Source organism: Artibeus jamaicensis, unplaced genomic scaffold, assembly GCF_021234435.1.
Source record: "Artibeus jamaicensis isolate MK-2021 breed Jamaican fruit bat unplaced genomic scaffold, CSHL_Jam_final contig_2170, whole genome shotgun sequence".
Classification (NCBI taxonomy): domain Eukaryota; kingdom Metazoa; phylum Chordata; class Mammalia; order Chiroptera; family Phyllostomidae; genus Artibeus; species Artibeus jamaicensis.
Genome location: NW_026521445.1, coordinates 2,246,855 through 2,267,071, shown reverse-complemented (window position 1 = coordinate 2,267,071; position 20,217 = coordinate 2,246,855). Strand labels below are relative to the sequence as shown.

At 45.3% G+C, this 20,217-nt stretch overlaps 1 protein-coding gene across 3 annotated transcripts in view; it reads right to left on the bottom strand.

The window, feature by feature from the left end:
* The window catches only part of PTPN14 (protein tyrosine phosphatase non-receptor type 14), a 157,088-nt gene that overhangs the window by 118,811 nt on the left and 18,060 nt on the right, over positions 1-20,217 (bottom strand). Inside the window, exon 1 of one of the 3 annotated variants that reach the window (XM_053658342.1) lies at positions 1,497-1,573. The exons of the other annotated variants lie outside the window; for them this stretch is intronic. The gene's annotated coding sequence lies outside the window, so the exon portion shown is untranslated. Of the gene's footprint in view, positions 1-1,496; positions 1,574-20,217 lie in introns of those variants that run through there. 3 annotated transcript variants of the gene reach the window in all.

Here is a 20,217-nt window from a genome sequence, read left to right as displayed (position 1 = left end):
TTAACTTAAACATATTTCTCATGCCATACACAGACCCAATTCTAAGAGCAATTTTTGAAAAATTGTTATTGCAGCAGCTAGACACAGACACTGGGTCTAATCCAGTTCCGTTCCCTACTAGCTGGGCAAAGGATGTGCACTTTGAAAGCCTGTTTTTCCCAGGTGCAAAATGAGCCTCATCTTCCAATAATGAGGCTCACAGCGAGGTAAAGGTTAAAGTAAAAAAATGTATGCAAATAGTGCCCAGCACGTGATAAGCCCTGAAAAACATTTGTAATATTAGTTAAATTTTTTTAATTTTATTTTTTAAGGATTTTATTTATTTAATTTTAGCAAGGGGAAGGGAGGGAGAAAGAGAAGGAGAGAAACATCAATGTGTGGTTTACCTTTCGGGTGCGCCCTTCTTGGGACCTGGCCAGCAACCCAGGCATGTGCCCTGACTAGGAATTAAACCGGTGACCCTTTGGTTTGCAGGCCAGAGCTCAATACACTGAGCCACATCAGCCAGGGCAAAATTTTTTATTATTCTAAAGCTAAGGAAAAATGATAGGCATTTTAATTTAAGCTTTGGAGAAACTATGGTGGCTGAATGTCAAATGAATTTGAAGAATTATGGAAAACAAAGGTAGAGTTGTTTGATTACATAAAAGAGTTCCTCAATAACAGACAGCTCAACAACACTGAAAATAATAACAGAAACACATGTGAAAAGCATGAGTGACACAGGGAGGTGGTGAGACTCGGTTCAATGTCCAGCCTGCTGCGTAGATGCTGTCCTGCTACTGGACATTAAAACCTGCTGGACGAATACTCACTTCCTATCAATTATGTGCATGGGATGTAAGCAGGTCTCCCTCAATGTTTTTAAAGGTTGTAGAAAAATTAAATCAGTTGCTCAAATTTGTAATTAAAAAAACTACTAGTATAGATTATTGATGCTATATATTAGCAGCCTAACCCCACGAAAGTAGACAAGCTACCCAAAAGAAAATTCCAAACAAAACGACAAAATCCAATTAATAAAGGGAACCCTGTGTTTTAAACTCAAGTTACAAAAAATCATAATATTAGTTTATATTTGGATCAACATACCATTCTAAGTAAAGTTTAAATACAATTTTGTTAATAAATAAACACTAAAAGATTAGCAATAAAATGGCAAGACAAGTGTTCACCATGACAGACATTCTAAGTGCTACTTCCCAAAGACTAACCCATTAGGTCTTCAGAATAATCTCTAATAACATATACTCAGACCCGGCACATGGAGAGGGTCGGGGCTGGGGTGGGGAAAGGCGTGGAGAGACGTTCAGGACACGGCACTTTGACACAGCTCAGTAGTCAGGAGGGCTGAGCCTCAGTCAAACACAGACACACACTCATCATCGGCTGCTCTTCTTCCGTTCTTATCTGCAACGTGCAGGTGTACATTTGTAAGGCAAGATAAACTTTAGAAACAGAGTTTACAAAACAGAGTGATCAAAAACAGATCTCACTTCCAGTCTCGGGGCAGGACTGTACATCCCCACGGGCTCTCCGGGGGCTCAGGCTTTCCTCTCTTGGAGCACAACACGCCGCTTCCACTCTGCAGTCTCATGAGCCTCCTAATGTCACGTTGGTCTCTGAACAAGCCGTTGGGGGCATTGGAGAAAATCATGTGACATATTTAGCTGCAGGAAGAGCTCCAACTAACAGCAACAATGAGTTGTTTTTATTTTATCTGCATATAAAATATTTCTACCTGGCCCTGGCTGGTGTAGCTCAGTGGATTGAGCATGGGCCCGTGAAGCAAAGGGTCACTGGTTCGATTCCCCGTCAGGGCACATACCTGGGTTGCGTGCGGGCCAGGTTCCCAGTGGGGGACACATGAGAGGCAACCACACATTGATGTTTCTCTCCCACTTTCTCCTTCCCCTCTCTCTAAAAAAATAAATAAATAAAATATTTAAAAAAATATTTCTACCTGTTCAGCAGCAAACATACCTGACTTCACATACTCCAGCAAGCTTTGCTTTATGTCTTTAAGTTTTTTTAATTTATTAACTTGAGAGAGAGAGAGAGAAACACCAATTTGTTATTCCATTTATTCATGCATTCATGGGTTGACCCTTGTATGTGGCCTGAACAGAGATCGAACTGGCAGCCTTGGCACGTTGAGAAGATGCTCTAACCAACTGAGCTACTTGGCCAGGGCTGGTGCCTTATGTCTTTTTACTTATTTATGTTATCTCACAGGTGAGTCTCTGAGCTCTGCCCAGGAAGAACAGGCCTAGAGCAACTAACTGGTGGTTCCCAGGACTCAAACCATTTTGTACGCAGAGCTTCCTTGTTACAAGAAGTGCGAGAAAGAGAAAACTCAGGTACTTTCTCTAAACTGCAGCATCAGGAATTGGTCCTTACAACACTATCAGTGACGTCATCTTTTTCTGATTCTTCCACACTAGTTATAAAAATGTGGGCGAGTCCGTTTGAGACTAGAGAAAGCTCTTCCAACTTCCGTTATGGAACATAAAGCAGCTGCCACGGCCTCCCCGGAGCCTCACCTCTGAGAAGACCTTCACCTTGCAGAATCAGAACACAGGTGAGGATTGGGACCACCACCCACTGCTACTGAGTCAGACAGAGAACCTTCCTGTCGCGGCTGTATCCGAGCACCTAGCCCAGCCCCTGGGTCATGGCCCCAAACATATCATTATTGAGGACCAGCTCTTATCAGGTGCTTCTCATACATTATTCTTCCCTAGGCCTTAGAGCAAAGTCTTGCAAGTCTGTGTTCTTCCCACTGCAGCATAACTACCTCCTGCCCTCTGGCACCTTCCATAGCCACCACATCCAACTTTAAGCCAACAAATGACGGGCACCACAGAAATAGGGCTTTCGGGGCCAGCAAGCCCGTAGCTGACCTCCCAGCCCCATCTCTGAATGCCAAGGGCAGCCCACCCATCAGCCACTTTCAGCAAATTACACATTTCCAAGGTACCACTCTGCTAGGCCCTGGGGAGACTATGGCATGACCTTGGCCACAGCTAAACTCAATCAAGGATGGATCAATAGGTAAACAAAACTTCACATACCCCAGGATAAGGGACTAGGCCCAAAGTTCTGGGGACTCCTTCTGCAGAAGGTAAGGTATATGCTGACTCTGAAAAAGCCACCTTAGAGCAAGGAAATGGGCTGGGTGTTCACAGCATTAAAAAGGTAAGAGGAATGAGAAATTTATTCGGTCGACTCAAGCGGCTGTTTCTTTAACTCATCAGGAGGTGACACCAGCACCAAGATACGGAATATAGGAACAGGAGCGGGTCTGAGAAGAAACCAAATGAATTCCATTCGCGGCATTCTGAGTTTAAGATATTTGCGGTCAATCGCATGGAAAATCCAGCAGGCAGCTGGAATGTGTGGGCCCTGAAGAGAGGGGTCTGAGTTATAGGTGAACACCCCTGAGAAAACTGTCGGGCCGAGGGGGTGGGGGGCTGAGGGTCAAATGCCAGAACACACCTGCAGTCAACGGGTGATGGACAGAGAAGCACCCTCAACGGGCAGTGAAAGGGAACACCCAGGGTAGGGGCAACAACACCGGCGGGGCCAAGGAGGCAGCCATGGTCAATGTCAAATTCCCAAGGGAAGTCAAATAAGATAAAGACAGAAACATGCACTGTGGCTGTTAAGAAATGCTTGGCCCCTTTCCAAAGGCAGTGTCTGCGAGGTGAGGATACCAGCCACGTGCAAGTTCAAATGGGAGATACAGCCAGCCCTTAGAACGTCCTCAGAAACCTTAGCTACAGAGGAAAGAGCTCAGTCTTTATTGATTATGCTATAATGGTGGTCCTGATTTTTCCAGCCCTGCCCCCCTCCACCCAGCACCCACCATGCCCTCAGACAATCCCCATGTCGTTGTTCCTGTCCGTGGGTACAAACTCTTTGGCTACTCCATTTCCTATACTGTACTTTACATCCCCATGGCTATTCTGTAACTACCTGTTTGTACTTAATCCCCTCCCATCTGACAACTATCAAAATGCTCTCCGTATCCGTGATTCTGTCTCTGTTCTGACTTGTTTTTTTTTTTAGATTCAATTGTTGATAGATACGTATTTTTTGCCATTTTATTGTTCATAGTTTTGACCTTTTTCTTAAGTAAGTCCCTTCAATATTTCATATAATAATGGTTTGGTGATGATGAACTCTTTTAGTTTTTTCCTGTCTGGTAAACTCTTTATCTGCCCTTCAATTCTAAATTATAGCTTTGCTGGGTAGAGCAATCTTGGCTGTAGGTTCCTGCTTTTCATGACTTTGAATATTTCTTGCCAATCCCTTCTAGCCTGAAAAGTTTCTTTTGAGAAATCAGCTGACAGTCTTATGAGAACTCCCCTGTAGGCAACTAATTTCTTTTCTCTTGCTGATTTTAAGATTGTCTCTTTATGTTTAACCTTTGGCATTTTAATTATGATGTGTTTTGGGGGCGGGCCTCTTTGCATCCATCTTGTTTAGGATCCTCTGTGCTTCCTGGACTAGCATGTCTATTTCCTTCACCAAATTAGGGAAGTTTTCCTTCATTACTTTTTTCAAACAGATTTCCAATTTCTTGTTCTTCCTCTTCTCCTTCTGGCACCCCTGTGATGGGAATGTTGGACCTCTAAAGTTGTCCCAGAGGCTGCTTACACTATTGTTGGTTTATTTTTTGGATTCTTTTTTCTTCTTGTTGTTCTGATTGGTTGTTTTTTGCTTCCTTATGTTCCAAATCACTGATTTGATTCTCAGCTTCATCCACTGTACTGTGGTTTCCCTGTAAACTGTTCTTTATTTCAACAAGTGCATCCTTTGTTTCTCACTGGATCTTTTTTATGCTACTGAGGTCCTCACAAAGTTCCCTGAGCATCCTTATAAACAGTGTTTTGAACTTTGCATCTGACCGCTTATGTCCATTCTGTTTAGGTCTTTTTCTGGAATGTTGACCTGTTCTTTCATTTGGGCCATGTTTCTTTGTCTCCTTACTTTGATAGCCTCCTGTGTTTATTTCTATGTAGTACGTAGAGCTGCTTTGACTCTGTGTCTTGGAAGTGTGGCCTAATATACTAGGTGTCTTGTAGGGTCCAGTGGCACAGCCTCCTCTCTCACCCAAGTTGGGTACTCAGAGTGTGTCCTTCTTGAGGGCTGACTACACCCTCCTCTTGTAGTTGAGCCTTGGTTGCTGTCGACAGATCAATGGAAGGGATTTACCCACACTAGTCAGCTGCAATGATTGGCTGTGAGCATTGACCACTAACCTCCGCCTTCCACAGAGCATCAGCTGTGCAGGGGCGTGGTGGAGGTACTCCAATGTGGTCTGTAGCTGTCCGCTGGGTGCACTGGCCCTGAGGTTTCCCAGGTAGTGGAGGCCAAGGTTAGCCTCTGCCGGTGTTCTGCCCAGGACCACCCTGCCTGAGCTATAAAGGAATCTGAGATGGCTGCTACTTGTTACCATGCAAAGCCTAGCTGTGAATCTAGGCTGGCTGCTGCTAACACCAAGTCAGGGGCTCACTGAGGCCAGGTGTTGCTTGTTTGAGAGGATTTAGGAAGTTGTGAAGCATGAGCCAAGATCAGCCGTGCATATGGAAAAGCAGCTTGGGTGGGCCCGTAAGTTTTGTGGGGCAGAGTCTCTAGGGATCTCCAAGGTGGGTCAAATAGTGTTGGTCAGGTGGATGGAGTATCAAATATGGCACCAGCTTGCCAGCTGTGTTTGAGGAGGGTTTACAAAAGGGACAATGGCCTCTGCTCACCCTGATGCCACACACTTCGGTCCTCCCTTATATACCACTGGTGCCTTTCAAGCTGCTACCCTGGTGCTGTAGCCGGGAGGGAGCGAGTCTGAGTAGGTGGGGCTACCTTTGGTTGGGGGGCCTGCTATGGAGCTGGTACTCTTTGCTCCTGAGATATCCCTTCCGAATTTTTATCCATCACACATAGGTGAGGGACCAGCCCATTCATCCCACATCCGTGCCCCTGCTACCAGTCTGGATGGATGTGGTTTCTTTAATTCCGTAGCTGTCAAGCTTCCATTCAACTCTATTTCTGATGGTTCTGAGTGACGGTTGCTCTATATTTCAGTTGTGATTTTGATGTGGTTGTGCAAGGAGGCAAGCCATGTCTGCCTATGCCTCCATTGTGACCAGAAGTCCTTTCTTTTTTCTTTTTGAACTTAAGAGTTTGTAATAAGCAAGAAATACTCCCACCCAGATTCAGTTGTCACTCCAGAACTGATTTCCAACGACCTCTCGGGTAAATCCCAGCCAGAGAGACACTGGCTCCGCAGCCAGCCACCCTCAGCTTAGACAACAGACAGGCTCTAGAAACAAAGGAAACTGGGAAGGACTGCGGAGCTAGATTACCAGGGACGGAAACTGGGACCCTGATAGCAAGTGTGAAATCATTAACACCATTAGGGACACACTTCTCAGGACAGGCAAAAACTGATTTTCAGCCAAGCTTTTTAAAACAAAAAAAACATAAAGGCTATTTCTAATGTTTATAGAATGTTCTTAAGTAGGCACAAGCACCAAAAGCTTCATAACTAATGGTGACCCTGAAGCTGCATCCCAGTTCATGAACCGGGTGACCCCAGCTCGTTAGCCGGGAACGAGGGGACTGACTCCTGCGAGACAACCCCCAGGTCACTGGCATTGCACCCAGCTCGAAGCTGCCCCTCTGAGGAGAGGGAAACCTCAAATCTTTCTTGGCTTCCTTTGTTTGATTTTATTTTTTATCTTTCTCCAGTCCAGTTGACTGTACCCCATAAATAAGAAAATTTCACTCTTACATGCTGCCCAGAAGACTTTTTAAAAGACTCTTCTGCTAACAAGAGGGCTATTTTTCCCCATATTTTGCACAGTGGGAAAACCCATTTTATATTGGTTGGTCTCTCTCACGACAAGGCCATGATAGAGTTAAATGAATTTGGGAGCAATCATTCTACTAGTCCCTAAAAGGCTGCAAACTATTCATGGACACCACCTGCTTTCTTTGCAAGGAATGAGTCATAAAACTTCTGTGCTATGTAAATTTTATTTGCAGAAGAAAAAAAAATCCTTCACAGCCTCAGATGTTTACAAGTATGGAAGGTATATGGTCTTAGTCAGAGGTAAGGAATGGTTAACCATTATTCATTCTGAGCAGTAGGTCTCATCAAAGATTAGGTGTTATGTCTGGCTGTGCTGTAGGAGTTAACCATTAACCTACCAGCTAAAAAAATGCCCAGACGATCCCCTCCCAGCCCTTCAGGTCTGCTAACCAGACAGTGAAGAGACAGGAATGTTTCTAAGGCCGTTTCTAAGGCTGCAGACGTGGGTACTCCACACGAACGCTCTATCAGAAAAGCACATCTTAGAAGTCAAGGCCCCAACACAGGTACCTTTTCTTCAATAATCCCCAGTGCCCCAGGGCTCACCCTAGCATATTAAATTCTAGAATGAAATTTGCAACGGGTGTGCCTTTTAACCCTGAAACTACTAATTAGCTGTCACAGAGTTAAATGGACTCTTCTCCAGGATTTGAGGCGTTTTAGACATTACTGTTCTTTTCACCAGACTGACTCGACCAACTTTCTTTTGTTCTAGTCAGTACCATCTAACGACAGAGCAACAGAGTTGGGGGAGATGATCCTTTATTTCCTTTTCTTACTCGGCTGCCTTCAGTTCACCAGCCCTTTCTGCGCACGCTAAGCTCTGCCATTAAGAGATGATTCAGCGTCCTGAGAAAAGTTCAGTCCCTTCAACGACTCCTTTTCGCGCCCCCCAACTTCCCTTCACAACCTCACCTCAAACTGCTGAATCGTATTCCACAGACTAGTGTTCTCAGGATGAAAAGTGACCCCGTAACAACGGGCCAGCAGCTGGAAATCCTCTCAATGTGTTTGGAATTTTTCTGGGTAGGTCTAAACATGCGCCAGGATGCTGAAGGTATTTGGTTATATTCTCCAAGAGTTAAAGCCACAAGCAAGGGTCCTTAGTTTTAGTTGCTGATTCTTTATTGGCTCCTCGATGTGCTTCTGTGCAGGAGGGAACACAATCACCCTGAGAAGATTCTCCCATGTTACACCAAGGCAATGATAGGGAATACATTTTTACAGCTTTGGAAGGCTCCCAGATTTAAAGCTACTAGATAGTAAAATGCAAAACAATGGCCTTAAGAAGCACATGAAAAAATGTTCAACGTCACTAGTCATTGGAGAAATGAAAACTAAAACCACAATGAGATACCACCTTATAACCATTAGGATAGCCGGTCTCAAAAAAAAAAAACCAGAAAATAGACCTGGCTGGTGTGGCTCAGTGGATTAAGTGCTGGCCTGAAAATCAAAGGGTCGCCAGTTTGATTCCCAGTCAGGGCACATGCCTGGGTTGCAGGCCAGGTCCCCAGTAGGGGGCACATGAGAGGCAACCACACAATGATGTTTCTCTTCCTCTCTTTCTCCTTCCCTTCCCCTCTCTCTAATCAATGTCTTAAAAACAAACAAACAAACAAAAGCCCCACCACAAAATAGAAAAACAAAAACAGAAAATAGCCCTGGCCCTGGCCACGGGGCCCAGTTGTTTGGAGAGTTGTCCAATACACTAAAAAGTTACAGGTTCACCATCCGGTCAGGGCACACACCTAGGCTGCGATCCCAGGTCAGGGTGCATATGGGAGATGACCAATTCATGTTCCTCTCTCACATGGACGTTTCTCTGTGTCTCTCTCTCTCCCACCCCCTTCCTCTGTCTCTAAAGTCAAACATATCCTCGGGTGAGGACTGAAAAACTAAAACCAGAAAATAAGTGTTGGCAAGAATGCAGAGAATGTGGGACTCTTGTACACTGTTGATGGGAATGTAAATTCACTAGAGTTGCTATAGAGAAAACAGTATTGGAGGTTCCCAAAACAATTAAAGATAGAACTGCCACGTGATTCAGCAATTCCAATTCCGGTTATATTCCCAAAAGAATTGGAAGCAGGATCTCAAAGATATTTTTGCACACCATGTTCATAACAGCACTAGTCACATTAGCCAAGAGGTAAAAGCAACCCAAGGGGCCACTGACAGATGAATGGATAAACAAAAACGTGGTCTGTGCATGCAATGGAATATGATTCAGCCCTAAAAAGGAAGGAAACTCGGATGCTGCTACGACACAGACGAACCTTGAGGACATCACGCTAAGAGAAATAAACCGGTCACAAAAAGACAAATACTGTGTGTTCCACTTATGTGAGGTATCTAAAACAGTCAAATTCATGGAAACAGGACAGTGGTTACCAGAGGATGGTAGGAGGAAGAACTGTTGTTTCGTGGGACTAGAGTTTCAAGTTTGTAAGGTGCAAACTTCCTAGAGATCTGGCGCACAACCAATGTGAGCATATTGGACACTAGTGAACTGCATGCTGAAAAATGGCTAAAATGGTAAGTTTTATTTGTTTTTTGTCATCTGGATGTTCCCAGGCTACAACTTCCACAGCAGCAAGTACTTTCAACTGAGAGTCCCAGGGAGCAAAATCAATCGCCTGTTTATCCCTCAAACGGGATAAAGCACCCCCTGTCACAGGGCAATGAACTTAGTGCTTGAACAGACTCTCAAGCTCTCTGCAAAGATGCCACAATTTTAAGACATGCTGCACATATGAGCCCCGCTGCTGCCTAAGACGGGCTCTGGGCCACTCACCCACCATCCCATCACTGGACCATTTGAGATGAGATTCTTCAAAATTTCAAAGTGGGCTTAGCACAGTTGTGTGTGGATGGAGAGCTATGAACCAGCACTTTTCCAACTGAAAAGCTATCCAGAAATTTGTTAGAGTTCAGACCCCAAGGCTCTACCGGGACACAGTGTGATCCCCACTATCTGGAGTCCTTTGCAGGCACCTCATTTTAATGAGCTTCCAGGCTGGCAGGGCAGGGACTCTGAGATAGTGAAGCGCCAACACCACCACCATCATCAGATCCAGCCTCACCAAACCCCCCAAGCTCAAACCAGTCACTGCCCTGCGCTGTGCCACGCGCAGCACCACACAATCAAGACTCCAACAGAGATGAGCTGCGGGCCCTCGGGACCCTGGTGTACGAAGTCTCTGCGTGCCCCTAGGACCAGAGCAGGTACTTGAGGCGCTGGTGTAAGACACACACTATACCATATCCTGTCCTGTACAGTGCGCCTCTGTGTATACTGCACACCCAAGTTTGGGGCCCAAACTTTCAGGAAGCAAATCTCTCATTTTAATTCTTAACTCAATTTTTCATTCATCTATATTTAGAGACAAAACCAGTTGTTGTATTCCAGGGTATTGTTTTGTGTGCAGATGTTGTTGTTGCTTTCTAGAGTTACACTTTTAACGCATAAGCGTAAATAGAAGAATTAAAAACATTTACATAGATATGCAATTACCACTGCCCATGTATAATGGGTACCAATGTGCATCCTTATTTCTCCCTCAAAAATTTGGGCAAAAAAGTGCACATCGCATATGCAAAAATATGGTAAGCAGAAGCCCTCAGCCCCATTCAGTCTCCTGGAAGTACCTTCCCACAAGTCAACAGCGAGCAGGCATCCATCCCCTTCCAGTAGCTGAGGCCATGACCCAGTACATCTAACCGTGAGAGAAGACACTGTCCCTGGCTGGAGTGGCTCAGTGGATTGTGCCGGCCGTGAACCAAAGAGTCACCAGTTCGATTCCCAGTCAGGGCACATGCCTGGGTTGCAGGCCAGGTCCCCAGTTGGGGGCTCAAACGAGGCAACCATATACTGATGTTTCTTCCCTCTCTTTCTCCCTCCCCTCTCCTGTCTCTAAAAACATAACTAAATAAAATCTTTTAAATTTTTTTTTAAAAAGAGGAGAAATCCTTCCTCCCGATATCTCTTCTAACTTAATAAAATGGCAGCGCAGGCCAGGAAATGGCACCTCTGCAGTGCCTGGGGACCGGTCGACAAATTCCAGGGACATCCTTCATTAGGCACAAAAAGCCTGGCCTCGGAGTAAAAGGCAAGGACACACTGACGCGGTACTGGAATTTTTAAAAATGCAGTTCAGCATGTTATATTCATCGCATTGTTAATCCCACAAAATGGACTGGACTTCCTTCTCTCAAAAACATGTTGCACTGTCACCACCCTTGGAAATGAAACATTTGGCAAAACGCAGCTTTCCTGGCCCAACAACAACTGGGCTGATATTCTCACTTAGGCCTTTTCCCATATCTGATCAAGAGAGGGGCATCCTGTCGAAGGAGCTCCTGGCGTCCAGCACAGAACTCTGGGCCCCTCTTGCCCAACCCTAAGAGCAGGAACCCTAAGAGCAGGAAAGGCACCTCCACCGCAGCCCAGAGGAGGCCGACTCACCCCGCCCACTCCACCCCCACCCCTGGGCTCCCCGGAAAACTCTCCCTGTATTGGCACATGCCTAGCAGACAAGCCTGGTCACAAAATAAGTGATTTGCCTCTCCAGTGTCCTCGCCCTTCCCCACCCACCTCCAACAGGTGAAGCCATAGCACTAATTTCTGTCTGATGTTTTCTGTTTGGTTTGGCCGTTTTGCCTGCTCACCGTGTAAGAAGATGAGCTACGTATACAAATTGAAAAGTGATTCACAGTGCTTCAGACTACCCTTTGTCGGGACAGCAGTGACCAGCGAAATAACATATGCTGTCCCCGCCCGGGACAAGTTTGAAAGAGTCATCACTGAAAAATGTCCGCAAGGCAGGTATTACGTTGACTGAAACCTAGCGTCCCTGTAAAACGGATGATTTATTAAGCTATGTCGACTTTCCTGTGCGGCGTCATTCTTGCCAGATTAGCACCGGAGCAAAACAAATGGCAAATGTGGTTTCATAAAAGTGTGTTTGAGGTCCTCCATCACCGAGCGCTTACCCAGGCCATGCCTGTGGCTGTGAGAACTGCGTATTTATCTTCTTTGGGGACAGAGTCAAATAGAGACAGAAAGGCAGTCTAGGCTTGAAAACGCGGGACTCGCTTTGAGCCAAGAAAAAAACACAGTGAAACGGCAGGTACTAAGAATTCCATCTCGGAAAATTCTAATCTTCTTGAATAGAAAGCTCACACACATTCCTTTTCCACGTGAGGTTCTGGGAGTGAATCTCCACAGAATGCGCCACCCTAGCATGCAGATTATTTTGAGCCTAAAACAATTAAAACATGACAAAGCCAAGAAGAGTTTTTTTTGTTTGTTTGTTTTGTTTTGCCTCCCCTTTACCTGCCTAAGGAGATTCCGATAGAAAACCCTGTTTGGGATGGGAACCTTAGCATCTATGAATTAGGAACGACAGACAGGGAGAGAAGGCGAGCAAAAATCTGTCCCTGGACTCTTTTTTGTGCCCCGTTGTTTGTGGGTGCCCCCGTGAGAGCTGACTTACCAGCCGTTTGCTCTCCTTCTTCAACCCGTGAATTGCTTACCTTCCTCCTTAGTCCAAAATGACAAATACCTCACTTGGCTTCACTCTCTTTGGAATTCTCATGCGTATGTAAATTCCCTGGGGGCACGTATTAAAATTTTGACTTTCTCCTGGTAATCTGCTTCATGTCATTTGAATTATTTGACCAGCCAGAAGAACTAAAAGGGGAAGGGAAACGTTTCCCCAGCTCAGACATTTGCCATCAAATCCCAGCTGCGAAGCAACTCCCATGCCCATCCCTCCCACACCCTAAGCACCAGGCAGGTGGGACTCCCAGCTTCCTGAACCTGCCCCACACTTAGAGGCCTCCACTCTCCACCTCTCCCAGGTCCCTTCCTCCTCTCCCCTGAGCACATCCTTTCTCCTCCTCCTCCCTCCTGGAGGCCCCAGTCACCCCTCCAGACCCAGCTACTCCTTCTTCTGCTAAGGCTGCCTTGCGCCATCCAGCTGACGCCATCAGTACTGTCCCTGAGCCTTCGCAAGGGAGCGTGGTTGCCTCCATGGCTGTGAAAGCACACTAGGGGACTCGAAGTTCTCCCCCAAAGCAAACTTCATGTCTGCATGACGCAGTGCGTGCTACTTCCTCCTCTCTGAACTCATTATTGCACCAAAACTCGAATAACCAAAACAGACAGGGAGAGCCCTTCCATCAAGGTTAAGACAGTTAAGACAAAGACCAATCCATACATAGACTCTAAAGGAGACACATGAGATGGGCCCTCCCTGAATTAAATCGGCGAGTGACCCCTAATGACATAATTTAAAGTGGAAGTTTCCCTACTGCCCACACCGCAATTACCGTATTTTCCCATGCAAATAATGTGCTCTCGTGTATAATGCGCACCCATGTTTTAGTACCAGTTTCCATGTATGACTCGCATTATACACGGGAATTAGTTTCTGCCCATGTATAATGCGCAGCCTCCTTTTTCCCTCAAAAACATGGGCAAAATGAGTGCATTATATGTGGCAAAATACAGTAGGAGCCTGGCAGTAACTCCTCTGCTTCAAGAGGAGCGATAGAAAGACCAGTTTTTAAAGCTGGAAAGGAGGAGGAAGAGAGGGACCAAGGGAGGGAGGGAGGAAGGAGACACATGAGATGCTACTGCTAAGTCAACTCACCAAATCTCATGAGGACAACAGAGCTAAAAGAGCTAAAGAAAGGATTATCAGTTAACCCACCCACCTCCAAAAACCCCATCTCGGCAGTAGGCAGGGGTCACAAACGCACATTTGTGAAAGCACACCAGCAAAGTAGAATGCATCTCTCTTCTGAGATAAAATAAAAAGGGGGGAAAATAAAGGCAGGAGGAGGAAGGAAGGAAAGAGAAAAGACTCAAAATGTGTACAGTTTATAATAAAGTCCTCTTCAAAAAGCAGGGACTTAAAATACAAAGAGCGTAAAATAAAAGCAAAACAGGGACTTAAAATACAAAGAACTTGCAATAAAACCCTCTGAAAAAAAAAACCACGCTTTGGTGTGTTTCCATCACCCCAACTACTACCCCCACTTCACCTCGCGCACAGCGAACAGTGTTGGTCAAAGGACTGAACTGGGTCCTGAAAACCCAGCACCCACGGACTTCTTTTCCAAAGGATGAAATGACTGTCCTGGGGGAAATAAAGAAGCACCACATTATGTGACAATGTCAGAGACATTTCTACCCAGTGAACATTTGATTCCAGCCTATCAAAGCCTCTAATCTCTATTTACCAATAGTAAATAGAGAGACCTCCTAGGTAGATTTGGGACAACCTTCTTTAGAATTTCATGAATTATCTTCCAGGACAACAATCCTTTATTTCACTTCTTCGTTCATTAAGGTCATGAAGTGATTAAATGCTGCATTCAAGGAACTGTTCCAGATATAAGCTTTTTTTGCTTAGAATATTGTTATTCTCCATCCTCCCCTGTGGTGGATGATGCATTTCACAAAGAATGAAAAACAGTAGATAATGATCAAGTCGTTTATTTACACAGAGAGGATGGATCTTCAAAAATAAGCTTCTACCGGGTCCTGTTGAGTTGAGGACTCAAGAGAAACCATCCAAACCACCTGAAACCTCACTGGACGGCTACGTCGGCTGGGCCCAAGTGTGAGAGAATAAGGAACGGGTGGAGTTGTCTGTTATTTGCTCTACTTCTAAATACAACAGCTATTTCTTAAGAGATTTTATTTATTTGTTTTGAGACAGAGGGGAAGGGAGGGAGAAAGAGAGGGAGAGAAACATCAATGTATGGTTGCCTCTTGTGCACCCTCTACTCCATGTGCCCTGACTGGGAACTGAACCAGCGACCCCCTGGTTCACTAGCTGGCACTCACTCCACTGAGCCCAGCAGGGACAGGAGAGCAGGCTACACGCCATTGGAAGGCCCCCCCAGCCCCCCTGTTTACTGCTCTGCATGCCTCATATACTTTCCTCCATCACTGTGACTTGCTGAGTTATTGGAATCAGTCTTGTGATTAAGAGCCTTGTAAATAAATGCAAAACATTTCACCAGTTCACTCCAACGTTGGACTGCCTGACCTCCTGCTTGGAGGTCACGCACGGAGCTGATGAAAAGAAAGTCATAAGCCTTCTTTCCTGCCCACCTGGCCCACGTGGCTGTTTACCCCAGGCTGGTGTCTCTCCGAAGCGGCTGAATGCCCTCCTTTTATAACAACGGAGGGAAAGAAAAGATTCCCAGCAGTGGCCCTGTCCACAGTCCGCTTCACAGAAGGAACCGCAGGGGCAGAGTCACCCAAAATGTATCTTAGGAAGTGGCAGTTAAAGAAAAATAAAGCAGAAGAGAAACAATAGGAAGAAAAACAAACAAGTAATAAAGCAGCTAGATGCTTTTTTAAAACCCTTTTGTTAAAAAGGCATAAACCAGTACAAGGTCCAGGTTACACACGGCGTGTTAAAAGCATGAATAAAAACACCTCTCACGGGAATGCATACACATGGACACTGTTCTCATAATGTATGTGACAATCTCTTAGTGACAAAAAGGACTTCTTAGCCACCTACTGCAGCACACACAGCAAAAAGATGTTTCTGAAAAACACGACTAACACAACTGAGGGAGCAGGTCCCTGCCTTGTGAGAAAAGCGCGAGTACACACAAGAGTGATCACCATGCAGATGCACAGAAACAAGGAAGAGCAAGGAGAGCTCAGCAGGGACCCCCCTCGCAGGAGGCAAAGAAGCCGTTCGGACAGCGTGGGCCACACCGGTCCATCGTCAGTCCCTGCCCTTTGTCCAAGGCACCTGCAGCCCTGTCTGGAGAGTCTTGCTTTGCTTTTATTTAATTTGCAAAAAATACATAAATCAGAAGATTCTTAGGTCATTTTCTCCCCGTATTTCCTATCAGTAATATAGCCTCTTAACGATTCAAAAGTAGCTTTAACAGAAAACCAAATGGCCAATTTGGGTGTTGGTACAATCACTACTAAGGCAAGCTGTTGATTAAACAAGTATCTCTCCTTCTGAAAACACAACTTGCAAAATGACTGACCGAGAGTTCGCTAATTCAACAGACTCCAATAACTATCTGTGTTCAGAAAAGGAATGAGCAGAATACAAATATCCAGACCAGTGGAGTGAAACCAAGGAATGCATGTGCAATGCATGTTTACATTAGGTTCTGAAACAAACGCCACACTTGGCTTAACTGGCATTAAAAAAAATAGCTCACATTCCTTGAGTCTAAACCAAATGGTACTAAGTGGAGGAGGTTGCCTAGAAGTGCAGTTGGCAGACTCTGGCTATTTTAAATAAAGGACGTGAATAAGTGAAGACCATCAGAAAAAAAAAACCAGCAAGAAAACCATGCACAACTTCACGTTCAATATGTAAGAAAATTGCAGATGCTATCGATTACACTTAAAATGCTGGACGAGTAAGAGAGAGGAAGAATGAGGCAGCCACTAAGCCTATTAAGAAGCAGGGCGACACCCCACCCCCAACCTGGGTAGCTCCATTGGTTGGAGCACTGTCCCCATACACGAAGGTTGGGAATTCCATCCCCGGTCAGGGCACAGACAAAAATCAACCAATGAATGCACAAATAAAGGGAACACAAAACTGTTGCTCTCTCTCTGTCTCTCTCTCTCTTCATTTCCCTTCATTTCTCTCTAAAGTCAATAAAAATTTTTTTTGAAGAAGAGATTTCCTTAAAGAAAAGCAGAGAAAAATCAATGCAAGATTTTTTTAACTGCAATGGTGATGAGGAGTTGACTATATACCAAATAATAAAAATTATTGACTTTTAAGACTCAAATCACAGTTACAAGAGACTAAGAGCTTATAGAAGACAATGAGCTATTAAACCTCGGGTGATCCTGCCATTTTTACTGTAAAGGACTTGAGATAGGCATGATCCATCTTTCTAATGACAGAGTGACCTTGGACCTTGCTCTCATAGGAGCCCATCGCTACTCACCTCTTCCCCTAGCTTCCCATTTTCCTCACACACCCCTCATGGGTAGCCTTTCCTAATGAAGAATGAACCCAGAGTAATTACTTTAACTGGCATGGACGAGACGACTGGGGCCGTCTAGACAGTTTCTGGGAAGGACCCCAGGGGAATGGGAGCCCAGGTGTCCAGCAGCATCCCCCGGGCAGCTGGTCCCAGGGGCCCTGGCCACAGCTACAACGCCTGGAGCCTTCCCTCCTGCTGCAGAGCTCAGAACATAAGCACCGACTTTAGCACCCCTCCATGGGAAAATCGATTCTTGGTTTGGGGCTAATTGATTTTCGACCTTATGGAACCGATCCTTGATAAAGTTGGCCTAGAAGTAAAACCAGTACACATGTTTCAAGGCCGTAAAAGGAAAAGAATGGTACTCTGCAGCAATAAAAACAAACTGTATGTGTCTGGGTGTGTAATGAAAAGACTTTTGGTTAAATAAAAATCCAATTACTTAGAATGGAAAGTAAGCAACATCGGGTGTGCTTTTAAAAATATGAAAGGACTCAAGATAGAACAGGATGCAAAAACGGACAGCACATGTCCAGTGAAGTTTATTTTTTCAGACGACACTCCCATCATCCGGCAACCCCTACACATCAGCTCTGGCTCACTGGCTGGAGGTTGCTGACCCACCCCCCAATCTCCTCTGACCTCTCTTCCTTATCACGTACTGCTTTCTAGGCTGGGGGCTTCCAGCTTCCAGTCTGAAATGCCCCTGAGCATCTCCAATGATTTCAAAATAAGTTATGAAATTCTCAAAAGCCCCATGTACTAAGGGTATGCTATAAGGAAATCTGCCGTGGAGGGTGTCAGGAAACCTAAAACCCTGGAGATGATGCAATGCCCATGAGGATATAGCTCAGGAGAAGCCGAAGAGGCATGTGCATAATCTACAGCAACCCGCCAACACTCTCAACACCTGCAGAGCCACGGAAAGACTGACCGGTAAACGTCTGGGGAGAGATTTGGAAGTCAGGTCTGCGAGGTCACAAAGAGGAGTGTTCCGCAAAGGGCAATGGATATGTATCCTTTGCCACAGTACAGAGAAACTGCTGCTAAATTCCACGCATGCCCTCACCCCAGTGATTTCCAGCCCTGGACAGGGCAACATCTGACGCTGTCTAAAATGACCTCAATGGCCAGGGTGAAGCTCTGAAAATATATCCAAACACAACGAGCCTTAATTTCAACGAATGCAATAACAAATACACTGCCTACATTCCAGCCTCATTTTTCACAAGGAAAACCCAGGGTGGGGTACATCACAGAATCTTTCACATAACATGAACTATCACTGCAAAAAAGAAAGTTTTTTTTAAATTTAATATTTAAATAGGCTACTTGAATGTTTTCCTGGACAAAAATAATCAGAGCACAAGTAATTTCTCCTGAGACGAGGAACCGCACGGAGATTTCCTTCTTTCCCTGACCACAGATTCGACCGAGGAGTCGGAACACAAAATCTTGCAGAGCTATTGAATTTTCAAAGGGGTGGAGAGCCAGGAACCTGAAAATCGCATTCACCTGGACCAACAAACTCACGATAAAGACAAGGAAACTGAGTCACGAGTGGCTAAGCACCCTGCCCAAACCCAAAATAACTAATTAGTGGCAGGAGGAGGACTCAAGTTTCTGAAATTCCACGGGAGTGCACTTTCCACTCGGCCACGTGGGTGATAATGGGGGATGGTTGGAGAGGTTGCAAAAATTCCAAACGGACTTGGCCCATTACACATCTGCCCAGAGCGGTTTCATCTTACACGGCCTCAGGGATTCTCAAGTAACCAGCTGGAGTAGCTTCATAATGGTGGGGCCTTTTTAATGGGTAGTTGCTTTTTTAGACGTGTGTGTGATCAAAGTGATTAAAACTGAGCTGGAGTTACAGTGTACACACACCAAATACCATTCGAAGAAGTCACTCTTTGGTTTCCTAGGGCAAAGAGTAATATATGGGAAAATATCCTGTTAATCACCAAACGTGCATTATGGGAGACTACCTTTAGAGTCTGCTTAGTAAGGACTCCAGATCCCCAGGCACTGAAAGAAAAAAGTATACATAAAGAGCCAGCATTTGTAGAGAAGGAGTTCTTTGAACACCACTCCCAGGCACAAAATACACCAATGAAAGGGAAAGGTTACCCTCCAGTATGGACCGGCCCAGACACAGCAGAAGGGCCATGGTCATGGGCAACACATTTGAAAATCCAGGGACTTTTCAGAGTGTTCTTTCTTTTTCCTTTTAAGCCTGCAGTGTGGGTGGGGAAATGACAGGGGACAGAAAAGATAGAAAACAAGAAAAGAAAGAAAGTCCTGAAGTAGCAGGAAACAGGGCAAGTGACACACGGAGAGAAAGGCCAAAGGTGCGCCTTGCCCTGGAGGAGCAGGAGCGTGTCTGCCTCTAGGGGGCAGGGAAGTTCGAGACCAGGGGTCAGAATCAGACCAGATGCTTCAGAACAACTGGAGACGTCCGTCTGGGTACAGTCGCTTCTGTCCACTTATCGGGTCTGGTCTTTTGCTCTGCTTCCTAGGAACTCAATCTGATGAGTTCAACCAGAAGTGACGGGCACCAGCTGAGCGATTATACCAAGAAGCCTAATTGTCTGAGGGGACTGAGCTCATTCCCAACCCAAAGGGCTGAGTGTCTGCGCAAATCAGACTAGCATTCAAAAATTCTGAATAAAGGGAATTAAGTCACCCTACCCGTTGGCATAAAGTAAGGAGAGCCAACTGCACGTGCTGGTACTTTGGTTGCCTATTCAGGGTGTTTTTAAACATGAATGGCATGTTTAACTCTTTTTTTTAGTATTGCTTTCATTAACCAAAAAATCCTATCAGTATAACAATAGTTCCTTTTAGTAGGTACACCCAAGATTGCAAATAGCCACGTAGTTAAAAAACAGACTGGATTTCATAGCAGTACCTGCTGAGAACACCTCACCGAACACAATCAATCCAGCAGGAAAATCGGAAAGGCAGCCAGGACAGGCCTTAGCCCACACTTAGTGTGTCAGACAACTGCATTCTGGTGGTTTTCTAAAATTTTTCTCTGCATAGCCCTTTGGCCCCCCAAAATAAAATCTGTAGCCAACATTTCAAAATCAATAAAGCACACATAAAGGTGAATAGTTACAGCCCTGGTTGGTGTGGCTCAGTGGATTGTGCCGGCCTGTAAACCAAAGGGTCACCAGTTTGATTCCCAGTCAGGGCATATGCCTGGGTTCGGAGCCAGGTCCCCAGCAGGGGGCACTCAAGAGGCAACCACACATTGAAGTTTCCTTCTGTCTCCTTCCCTTCCCCTCTCTAAAAATAAATAAATAAACTCTTTTTTTTTTAAAGGCGAATAGTTA